Source organism: Podarcis bocagei, assembly GCF_964188305.1.
Source record: "Podarcis bocagei genome assembly, chromosome: 9".
Taxonomy (NCBI): domain Eukaryota; kingdom Metazoa; phylum Chordata; class Lepidosauria; order Squamata; family Lacertidae; genus Podarcis; species Podarcis bocagei.
The window spans coordinates 49,838,525-49,850,448 of record NC_138134.1 but is presented as its reverse complement, the minus strand read 5'-3'; the positions used below and the strand labels follow the sequence as shown (position 1 = coordinate 49,850,448).

Genomic DNA, 11,924 nt, shown 5'->3' with positions numbered 1-11,924 from the left:
GTATGTTTTAGACAATGTGAGGAGGTCCCTGTACCATAAGAAGTCTTATCCTTTAGAGTTTATGTGATAGGAAAGAAGTGGTCAGGATAAGGATCACTGATGTGCCAGAGTAAGGCTCACAAGTACTGATTCCAGATATCTGTTCCATGAGCAAAGCACACTTTTGATGATTACAAGGGGATGAGCAGACCCCCTTAATAGCATTTAGTTCAGGATTCCTATACCCCTTTGGTTATGCTCCAGCTGAACTCTGAATTTTGAAATGTCAGAATGGATTTTGTATAATAACAAGAACAGCTGTTGTTAGTTGCAGCTGCATTAGTGCATTTGTATCATTACAAAATTTTACTATGTGAAATTGTGCTATTGTGTAAAAATTAGCTTGTTTTAATTTGTTTTTGGTTTTGGCTTTGTCATTCCTAACTACAAACAAACAAACAAACAAACAAACAAACAAACAGAAAAGGGAATCTTCTCTCACCCAGGTTGCAAAATTCCATAAATGTTTTGTTTGGAAAAATAATTGAATCTGACATTATGAGTTATTCCAGAACTTTAAAAACCCAATAAGGCGGAACTTCAAAAACCCAGTTGGAATCCAGCTGAGGTAGATTCCATAAGTATCTTTAGTAATTACAAATAACCGGTTACTAAATGCTGACTTGGTCCTAATTTAGGTCCTTTTGTGCTTTCAAATGCCCAAACATTTCATGCATATTATCTTATTGTAATCCTTACAACAACCATGTAAGGTAGGGTAGGTCAGAATTATATCCAGATGTTAAATCGGGTGATGAAGCATTTCCAGGTCAAGGGCTGTATTTACTTCTGGGCAACCTTCTGAAAGCCACATGCCAGTGATGGGTAGGACCTGAGGCAAAAGTCAGTGGAGCAACAGATGTAAATTTTACTTCTGTACATTAGGCTTCTTTCTACAAACATGTGTCTCTATACACCATCCAAACAAGCAAAAAGCATTATCAGAGTACAAGGATGTATTCCAGTCAGGCAAAAGTACTCAAGCAGGGTGCATGACAGGACTCAACCTGCTAATCTTGTCATTCACATGCTCAGCATGTGGGCTTTTTGCTATATGTACATAAAGTCTGAAGTTCCCCACCTCTGCTATAGATGGAGGGACTGTGATTGAGGCTGAGTTGCTTCCCTAGTGAGTTTATTTCAGGGCTGGAATTCAAACCCAGGACTTCTTGAATAAGAGCTTAGTCTCTTAGCCACATCTGCTCTTACCACAGTATCTTTCTCGCCCTGTGGTAAGCTTGTACTGTAGACTGCGACATTGTGGCCAGAAATGAGGAGGATTTTAATCCTGCCTTGCTTTTGGACAGCTACAGGTAGGTGGTGAAGCTCCTCACAACTTGCTTTGATGATAACGCATGGCTCCTTCATACATTGACAATACAACATGGCTACTGCTTCTCATGCTTCTTTGTGCACATGATAACAGGGCTGTCCCAATACATTTTGGCACCTGAGGCAAGCCACAAAATGGCTCCTCTGTCTTCGCCAGAGAAGAAGGGGTGAGTGAAGATCTACATCAGGAACAATGGGGAAATAAAGATCTAGACTGGGATCTGCTGCCCCATGGATTTGGCTACCTGAGGCGATCACCTCATCTTGCCTCATGTGTGGGCCGGTCCTGTCTGATAGCATTTGAATGAATTATTATGTAGCATAGTGGCCTAGTCCAGTGGCTCACCCAGGCAGACTAATATGATTTTCCAAAACAACAGATGTTTTATATGTCTATTACTAATCACACAATGCTGGGCCTCTTTCTTTATGAGTCTTCTCACAGGCATCTTCCTCAGGAAAAACTATACACATGCATGGAAACAAACACATGCCTTCAGGCTTCCAGAACTCTCTTTGGCTTTCAGGGCCTGTCTCAGCACACATAGGCACACACCCTCCCTCCCACTAGGGGATGCATTAACATTTTTGATTTTCAATCCCATACTTCCTCTCACAGGAGGCAAGACCAGCAACCAGCAAAACAGAACAAATAAATATTTTTTAAAAATAAGAGAGTCATTACAGAAATAATTATTTCAACTGCTCATGAGAGTAGGCACAACGGGTTTCAGAAAGAATGATGTCATTGTCTTAGATCCTCATGGAACCCCATGGCTGCTATGTAGTAATAACTTGCTATTTTAACAAAACATATACCATACAGATACCACATTTTATGTGGAGCCAATGGCTGTGTACATAGCATACATTTAAAGGACATGTCTTCTCCCAAAGAATCCCAGGAACTGTGATTTACCCTCACAGAACTATAATCCCCAACACCCTTGACAAATTATAGTTTCCAAGATCCTCTGAAGAAAGCCATATGCTTTAAATATATGGTGCGTATGCAGCCCATGTCTCTAAGATCAATAACAAAAATGCATAGTGCTCAAATTGTTCTGGGCAGAGCAATCCAGTGAAGAAAGAGGAGAGGAAACCCATTAACAGAAAAATCATAAAAACTGTGCTACCCTAGATTTCAGCTCTTTGGTATCTTATAACGCAGCTTAATATATCAAACAACTGCAAACTTTAAAAAAAGAAAAGAAAACCACAAGATAGCTAAATGAAGCGAATATCTAATGAAGGGAATGAATAATTTATTAACAAGGAAATGAATGACTAATCACCTATCAGACTTAAGAACACCAAGATAACAAGCACCAAATGACTGTTTCTGAAAAGCTCAACAGATAAATGTTCAACTTTTTAAATCCAGGAAGCAAAACTGGTAAATTTTAAATGTATAAGAAAGAACAAAGAATTCAGTACCGTACTCATTACCATATACTATCCTGTAAGGCAAATAATTACCTGTCAACACTCTTATTTCTCTTTTCTATCCGCAGACGAAAAGCTTCCAGGGACAGCAAAAGCCATACATTCATGTACATACATGTAAACACACCAATAAGAAAAGCACAAGCTTATGGATTTTTAATGGGTGCCGCAAGTGATCTTTTTTAAAAGGTTGTGAGCTGTAGTCAGCACCACGAGAATCTCTTCTTTGACTCCCTCCCCTACAAAAAACACCTCCACTTTAACCAGGGGTGCAGTTACCAACAGAGTATAATTGCACGGGGAGTTGTTTTTGAAACATCTTTACTAACAGAAAAGTGGTCAGCATGTCTCTGGACCTGGAATAAAGAAGGACCCAAATGTATTTCAGGCAAATGCAGTTCTGTTTGGGGTGTATGTGCTGCATAATGACCAACAATGGGCAGAGAAAAATGTGCTTATGATCTGTGTTAAATAAACTGAATATTCATACTGTGATGAAACTACCCCCGTGAGGTCTAGTGGTATGACTCAATAAATACCTTTGGAAATACTCACTGCAAAACTGACATGGCCTTGCAACCCAGATAGAGCATTTGGTCATCTGTATATATTTTTTGTTACACAACATCACACTCCCCAAACACTAAGAGCAGAATCCCTCCTGGCATGCATACAGTTGAGTAATATGGAACGATGGTAACAAAGCCAAGTGGAGGCCTCTTCTCACCCTTCCCCTCCCTGTGCAAGGATCATAGTATGCTTGCCATTAACTTAAGATGATTAGCTTTTCTCCATCCAGTCTTTCTTCTTCAAACCAGGATTCAAAGTAAATTCTAATGCCTCAATAGGGCTGGGTAGGAAACTGGCAGTAAGCTGGCATCTCTTTCTGGGTACTAGCTGGCATACTGTGATATCCATTCGCAGTGGATGGGAAGAGATTAGGGCTTCTGGGGTATTGTGGTGACTTATCTGTGCATGCACAGCTGGATGTGTATTGCAAACAACTGTGCCATAATGTTTTGAGAATTTCATAAATCGGTAGACACTAGAAAAGGTATTGAAATCAGTTAAAGCTGTGTGGTGTGAAATTTAGGGTCAATTAAGCTTTTAGGCCGAGGGCAGCTAATATGATGCTTTAGAGAAGTTGTGGACCACAACTCCCATTTTTCCTTACCATTGACCATGCTGGTTGGGTCTGATGGAAGATGTGGCTCACAACATGCAGAGTGTACCCCAACTTTTAGACAGTTGCATTTTATTTTTATTTTTTTAAAATATATTTATTGCAATTTTTTTAAACAATATACAAATCACCAGAAATATGAAATACCATCACCATGAACACAGAAAGAAGCAAAGTTAAAAAATAAAGGATAAAAGAAAAGTACATATAGAATACAGTTGTTTATAAATTATATTTTCTTAATCTTTGGACTTCCTCACATCACCCTTCCCTGCGTTCTCGGTCATAATTATAGACATAATTTATTACCTTATTTCAGTTCTTATTCTGCAAATCTCAAATATTATGTCCCGAATTTAAGGTAACTTTATCATAAATTTATCTGCTTAATTTAAACATAATATTACTTCAAATTTCATCGATTCCTTGGAACCTCACTTATTCTCATATATCTTAGAGCAAAGTTTACTGCTGCCGTGTTACTTTCAGTCGTGCAATCACCTAATATTCGTACAGTTTATAGTGTTTTTGTAGATAGTCCTTAAATTTTCTCCAGTCCTCTTCCACCGTCTCTTCTCCCAGGTCCCGGATTCTGCCAGTCATTTCAGCCAGTTCCATGTAGTCTATTAGTTGCGTCTGCCATTCTTCCAGTGTGGGTAAATCTTGGGTCTTCCAGTGCTTTGCCATGAGAATTCTTGCTGCTGTTGTTGCATACATAAAAAAGGTTCTATCTTTCTTTAACACCCCTTGGCCGACAATGCCCAAAAGGAAGACCTCTGGTTTCTTGACAGTTGCATTTTCTAACCATGATAAATCTCAGCATTTGAGCCAAGAGAAATGAGGAAAAAGAAGAGTACAGAAATGGACAGATAATTTTGTAGAGTGTGGCAAACTGAAATGAGAAAGTGTAATCCTCTCTTATGTGGTAAACATGCTATATATTTTGCAACCATACTACATTTGATCAGGTCCATATACTACACTGCTAATTCCCAAACCAATAACTTCAAATAATTAGGGTTACCAAGCCACTTCCCTTCTGCATGAAATAGGTTGCTTCAAACGTGCCTTCATTCAATGAATAAACACCTCCAGTTCTAAACATGCAGAAATGCAGTGGGGACTGGGGGACGTCTCTGAGAACAGGTAATTTTTACACTTGGACACGCACTAAGTAAACCTTACTGAATGTAAGACTGTAGTGTACAGTTTTGATTCAGAAAACTAATTTCTTTCTGGTATCAGACTTTTGAGGGGGGGAAATGGAATTAACCCATGTCAGTGCTAAGTTAGATATGGGAAAACATTCTTCTCTGAAACTGAGAGTGTGCAGCCTGCAGGTAAGTTCATGCTTTCCACTGAGATTTGCTGTCATATGAAAAACAGGAACCATATTCTGGTCCTGAATTAATTCATCTTGCCCTGAGGTGCCATATACTATGTGTGTTCAGAGAAGAGACAGCACTGTCATGATGACTCCCTCCTAGGCAGGAGAGCTGGAGGACAACAGGCTTTGCATGCTTTTTCCTCTACAATAAGCTTGGTGGGAAGAAGCTGTAATGCACCCCTAAAGGCATAAGTCACCCTGGACTTATTTATTGCACTGAGCAGTTTACAGAAGCACTTTTAACTTCCAGTTGTTAAAGTAAAATACAATCCCTTTAGCTATATGGTTGCAAGAACAAGTCATTCATAAATTTAAAGCTCATGCTAATTTTGCTCTTTGTCCTTTGATCTGCAAGGGGGAAACAAAACACAACAACAAAAGTAATATAGAAGTCAAAAACAAGTTTCTTTCTCCAGCTCCAAAGTGAGACAAGAGCAAGTTAATTTTTAAGATGTACACCAAAGAAAGATGGAGAAAATCAAATGAATTCTTGATATCATCTGCTTCTTTTCAGCTTTGCAATATTTGTGAAGTATGATGGCATAAAGCTTTTCTTTTTTAAAAAATAAAGCAATCATTACATGACAGCCTACTTGGAACAGTGCTAATTTATTATATGTATCAGCTCTAAGTTCCACAGCACTCAAGTGTTTTCCTATATGAGATAATGGCAACATTCCAGTTATCCTAATTAAAAATAACTATATTTGGCTACATTTGCTGGTGACTACTTCTCTAGGAGCTTACTATATTGCCCAAACTAGGTCATATCCAAATGTAGACCAGTGTGAGTATTTTATTTCAAATTCCGCTCTAGGTAGATGGAATTTCCTATACATTGAAGTATGTAGGAGGTTTCCTCCCCAAGGACAGGAACCTAGAAACTTTAGACCAATGGCTTTCAGTTATTTACCCCCCAAGGGCAACCCTTTTCACATCAACCTGTCTGCTAAGAAACTTCTTTGCTACACAACATTGTGCGTTGTAGAGGATTATTGGAAGTATTTCAGGGTACACATAGAGGTCCAATGCTGTATTTGTGAGGCATCTTTAGCTTCACTGTTCATTGTCCACCCTGCATGGACTGAGAGAGAGTTGCTCAAGAAAACACTCAACTAGTCACTTCCAGTGGCTATACTTAGCAGTGGAAGACTGGTAATGATGGACTCTGATCCTCTCACTGATGAACATCTGAGGAACCCCAACATAATTTCTAACACAGTTTGAAAAATAGTAACTATGTCCACACATTATTCTCTGCTGCATATTTGCCTCTAGGTAGCTATATTTTCTAAACCATGTCCATAAGGGAGCATGTGTGTATCAAAAGTAACTATAGGCAACATCTTACTTAACATGTTGAAGTGTTTGCAATTTTTTCGTGGTGGGTGAACTCCACTCACTTTGGAATGGGCTTGGTTAAAACAAGCTCTTTCCCAAGAAACGAATAACAGCAACAAACAATCTCCATGGACACTGTTCTAAAATGTGCAGCCTCCCCCCCTCAAATTGCTTATTATATTGTCAAAGTTTCTTGGTGTTCATACCTCCAATCCCCCTATGAGCTGTGGGATCTGAGTAGGTATTTTTGAGTGGTTTTTGCAATCTGAGGTGGTAGAATCTATTCAGTAGCTGAGAGGGGCTAAATCTCTTCAGTCTAGTCCCTGTACTACTTTATAGCCTATTTATATAGATGCCAACCTTTTACATTAAATATAGATAGAAGTGTTTCATTTAATAATTCAAAACTGTAGGAGGGAAAACAATGACAGTACAAAATAAGGTACTGAATGTGGTTTTGTAAGGAGTCTTGCACATTCTATTCTTATCCCTGGTTTTGTTTGTTGTTTTCTCATGTGTTTTCTGTTGTTGTTTTAGGTAAGATGGAATTGGTTCAGGCATTTATTCTGAGACCATAATATTATCAATAATATTATCAATATGACTTCCCACAGCAGTTTTATGTCAGGAAATATTTGTGGGAAATAGCCCCATAATAAAAAGTTGCCTTGTCAATAGCAGGGTCTGAAAAGCAGTCTCTGATATGGTAACTTTATTTTATTTTCTGGTGGTAACTATTTCATATTTATGGCTCATCCATGATATACAAAATGGAAGTGGTAAAAATAGGCCTTATGGTGATTTATCACCTCAGAATAAATATCTGAGGACCACTACTATTACAAGGTGGCATTTCACACCTCTTCAATCTTGTTTAACCTGGCGAGATAACATGAGAGGGGCTAATAATATAGGTGTAGTATCGAACCCTTCCACAAGATCATCTCTCAAGTGTAAATGCTACTGGGAAATTATTCATTGGGAACCTATGCACTACAGATAATGGGAAATGGCTGCACAGGAGTGCAAACAACTTTCACAAGGGAGGTGGTTCTGAATTGACTCCAAAGTTACCTCAGAAACTATCTCTAAAAGCCTCCATTTTACCACCTCATTGAAAATAACTGTTTATGAATGCCTGAGTAGTGAGTAGCTAAGGAATTTGGCCGATTAAGATTTGATATATTATTGCCTTGATTGATTAGCGTCACACAGGACTATTGTTGTAACACTGCTACCAAAACCTCATCTTTCAAAATAATGAATGAATAGTCACATCTGGAAATGGACCTAGATTAGCCTTTCAAGCCATCCTTCTGAGCAGAGCAACTGTGTACCAATGTAATGGCAAGGAAAAGAAGAAGCAGAAAACCACTTTGCAAAAACCAATTACGCTAATAGCAGCCAGAAGTGTGGGCCAGCATAATGGGGCATAGATTTTCCATATTATAATGAGAATCCATTGTCACATTAGCTATGTGGAATTGATGTTAAGGCAACAAGGATGGAAGAGAATGGAATATAGAGAGGCATCACCATTGCTGAATTAGCATGGGGTGCACATCAAATCTTGATTAGTGGGTGAACAGATGTGACTAGCTTACGATTGGTTCTCGCCATTCCTTCTTTATCTCAGCATGCTTCTCTATAATGGGAAATTTTAACACATGGCAAAGTTTTAACCTAATTAAGAACTTCCGCCATTACCATGTTAAAATGGAAACAATCTCCAGACAAGGGCATAACATCATGGCCTCAGTCTAAAAAATCTATTTTCCCTTAATGCTTTTTGAACATCCACCCCAAGGAAGGGTTTTGTATAAATCAGAAGCTTGGTTGCTCATGGTGAACATTGACTGCTCCTAACACACACACACACACACAGTTGCCCAGACCCTGTGAATTTTGGGTCGGCATAGCTATCTGATTCTGATCACCATTTCTGGATGCATTTGCGTGATGAATTGTATTTGTCTTGGCCTTTGAAGGTGTCAGTAAGATCACATTTCTGTGCTTGGGTTATCAGTGTAGGTTGCCTAAGGCATATCTCACGAGAACTTGAACTTGCTAGCAGCCTGACAACATATTGCCATGGGAAATACATAGGGAGCCAATTACTTCTTGATACAGGCACTTTGGGGGAATGTTCTGAATCGGAGTGAGAGCCTATTTCATACCCATGGCTCACCACACATGAAATGGGGGTGATAAAAATCAGCCTTATGAGGATTTATAGCCTCCACTCCTTAGCCAGGGGGAGAGGACCAGGTGTATGTGTAAAGGAGAATAATAAGGAGGCATCTGCAGGTTTTAGAGAAAGACGCCGCACAGAGATCTGAGTTTTTGAACTATGTGAGCTGTATGCTGTATCCCAAAATCTGACGTGGGAGCAACAAACTTTGCCATTCTCTTAGAGTGTTTCCTCCATACTCAATCTGTACATCTTTAAATAAGTCAAATATCAAATAAGTCAATACTAATAAGCTTCTGGTGACCTGCTTCAAAAGGAAACTGAAACTGACTAAGCCATTTGCCCCTGGAACTTGTGTTCCTTTGGATGGGAAGTATATACATTTAATAAATATGCAAAATAAATAAACTTCTCACCACTTGGAGAAGTGGCAAGGTCATAACAATACTCATTTTGCATAATAATAATAATAATAATAATAATAATAATAATAATAATAATAATTTATTATTTATACCCCGCCCATCTGGCTGGGTTTCCCCAGCCACTCTGAGCAGCTTCCAACAGAATATTAAAATACAGTAGTCTATTAAACATTAAAAGCTTCCCTTTACTCTATATAATGTTCTATGGGTCTTCCAGACATACCATTTATAATGCTGTAGCTGATATTCAATTTCTTTCCTTTTGTAGTGGACAGTTCACATCATTGGCCACATGTCACTGTTTTTTGGATGGTGATAGTGCTTTTGGATTGAGAAAAGTTCTGTCGCTGCAATAGTCACACCCCTTTTCATTCCCTTATTCCTCCAACCTGTAAATGTCAGGGATATGAGCATACGGAAAGGGTACTAACAGCCCTTTCAATTTGTTTAAAAGTGCACCCTTCCCCAGTCAAGTTGCACAGAATTGCTTTTAAATGAATATTTTATTTGAGGTCAGTAGGTAGAGCAATCTTAATCCTGCCTTCTTCTCACATAGGGCCAAAGCTATGACTTTCCCAAACCCAGTGAGCTCAAGGTGGGGGCAAAGATAAATGCTACTTTAGGACATTGTAAATGGATTTATGCATAGTCTGCCTTCCCTTGTTTTGAAGGTATTTAGGATGAATAATTATTTGTGTAGCTTATCTCATCCATACCATCACCGGAGGCGGCTGGCTCACTTTGCCCAATGTGGAAGGGTTGCTACGGTACCCCTAGAGTTGACAAACATGTCTTGCTCTGCCTTTCTATTTGGGGATGTTGTTTCTTGGTGGGAGACGTGTCTTGCCCTTTTCTTCCCATCCTACCCTCCTCAGTTTCTTATCCTCCTTTTTTTCTTTATCCCAACTCCCATTTCCAATCTGTCATTTTCAACCACTAGTAAGGCTGTATTCAGCTGCATTCAGCTGACAGGCAAGCTGTCCTATGCTGTTTGGGAGCTCTCCAATTTATTGGAGAAGGGCAACTTTGTTGACAGTGAATCTTGCAAGCGTTTCTACTCATTATGTATCAGTCAATAGGAATTATTATAAAAATACAAATACGTTTCCATGCCCAGAATTTTCTATTGCAAGAGCGTTATTTCTGTGAATTCTGAAAAGGGATGAATTTGAGATAAGAGATGGGAGTTTATGTAGATGAATATGAATTTAGCACAGGAAGACAGTTTCCTAGCTCTTGCCTATTTTGTTCTCTCTTTCCACATTTTCCCTTTGACTTCACCTACCTCTTCTCTTTCATGACATCACTGCTGTGCTAGCAATTATCAAGTATGTGTCATTTAAAAATCTGCCTGCTGACATTTCTTTGGATTGCCTTAATGTGTTTAGAAAATGCAATGACAATACAAAGGCAAAAGGTATGAGAGAACACGGAGGGAGTGTTTCGTAACTTCCCCAAGTGCCCCCAATTAATTGGTGACAGTAAGGATGTTGTGGCGCTGGGAGCCTTCCAACTGTTTGAGTGCCAGTTCTGCTTTCCAAAAGTGTTTAATTGCCACTTTACTCCCAGCTTTGCCAACATATGAGCAGTAGTAGTAAATGAAGTGCCAAGTTAAAAAAGGAAAATAGAAAGAAGAGGCGTTAACCTGGCATTCAAGCAACTGGAGAGCCCCCAAAAACTGGCAGAAGAGGGAAGTTGCTATCCATTCTGTGTGGGGTTTATGGAAATTTAGAAAATGTATTCTCTGCAGCAGTCTAGAGTTATTTCACAGAAGGCTCTCCAGACAAATTCGTTCCTATATATAGTTTTTACAGTACCCTAAGTAAGTATACAGTTAAATCATACCTGATATCCATAATTACAGCTTCTTTTGTTTTATGTTGATCCTAATACAGTAAAACAATGACAATCTTCTTCTTTTTTAAAAAAACTTTCTTCTGATTGTGTCCTTTCCTGCTGTTTTATATCTAGTAATTTTGTTCATAATCATTATATCTCTGTTGTTCCTGTTCCCATAGATGCTTCTATATAGCGATATTATTTATAGTTACCATACCCAATTTTTCCTATTCCAGAAGTCTATTTTTGGTACAATATCTGTTTTGCACTTTTTTGTGTCATGAAAACCTAGGCACTTATCAGCATATGAGGGAGCAAGCAAAAAGAACTTTGGCCAACCTGATGTTCTTTTCTGTCCAATAACATTGCTAACAAACCTAATGAAGATTGTTGCCTGATGGATTTTTTCCTAATTCCATCCCAAATCATCCTGCAGTCTACCATATATGTACAAAAAACAGAGATCAGATGTTGGGAACTTGTTTGATAATTTAATAAGTTATAATATCACCTATGTCTTGCCTTTTCTCCCTTGAGTTCATACTGATTATACACATTTTTTATTACTTGAGCACAAACAAATCACCATTGTTAATCTGTTACAGTGATATGAAATTCTGTCTCCCAAATGTGCCTTATCAAATTTCTAGTTCCATTATCCTTTACTCTCCATTTCATTATTTGGAAGGTAAATTGGTTGAAATCTTTCTCAGAAATACCACCTTTCCAAATAACTTTAGC

The 11,924-nt window shown here is 38.6% G+C and overlaps 1 long non-coding RNA gene across 1 annotated transcript; it reads left to right on the top strand.

Moving 5' to 3' along the window:
- The first annotated feature begins 516 nt into the window (after nucleotides 1–516).
- Nucleotides 517–5,972, top strand: LOC308594833. The gene is made up of 2 exons (XR_014011647.1): nucleotides 517–607; nucleotides 5,743–5,972. It is a non-coding gene; the product is annotated as an uncharacterized lncRNA (long non-coding RNA).
- Nucleotides 5,973–11,924: the final 5,952 nt, after the last annotated feature.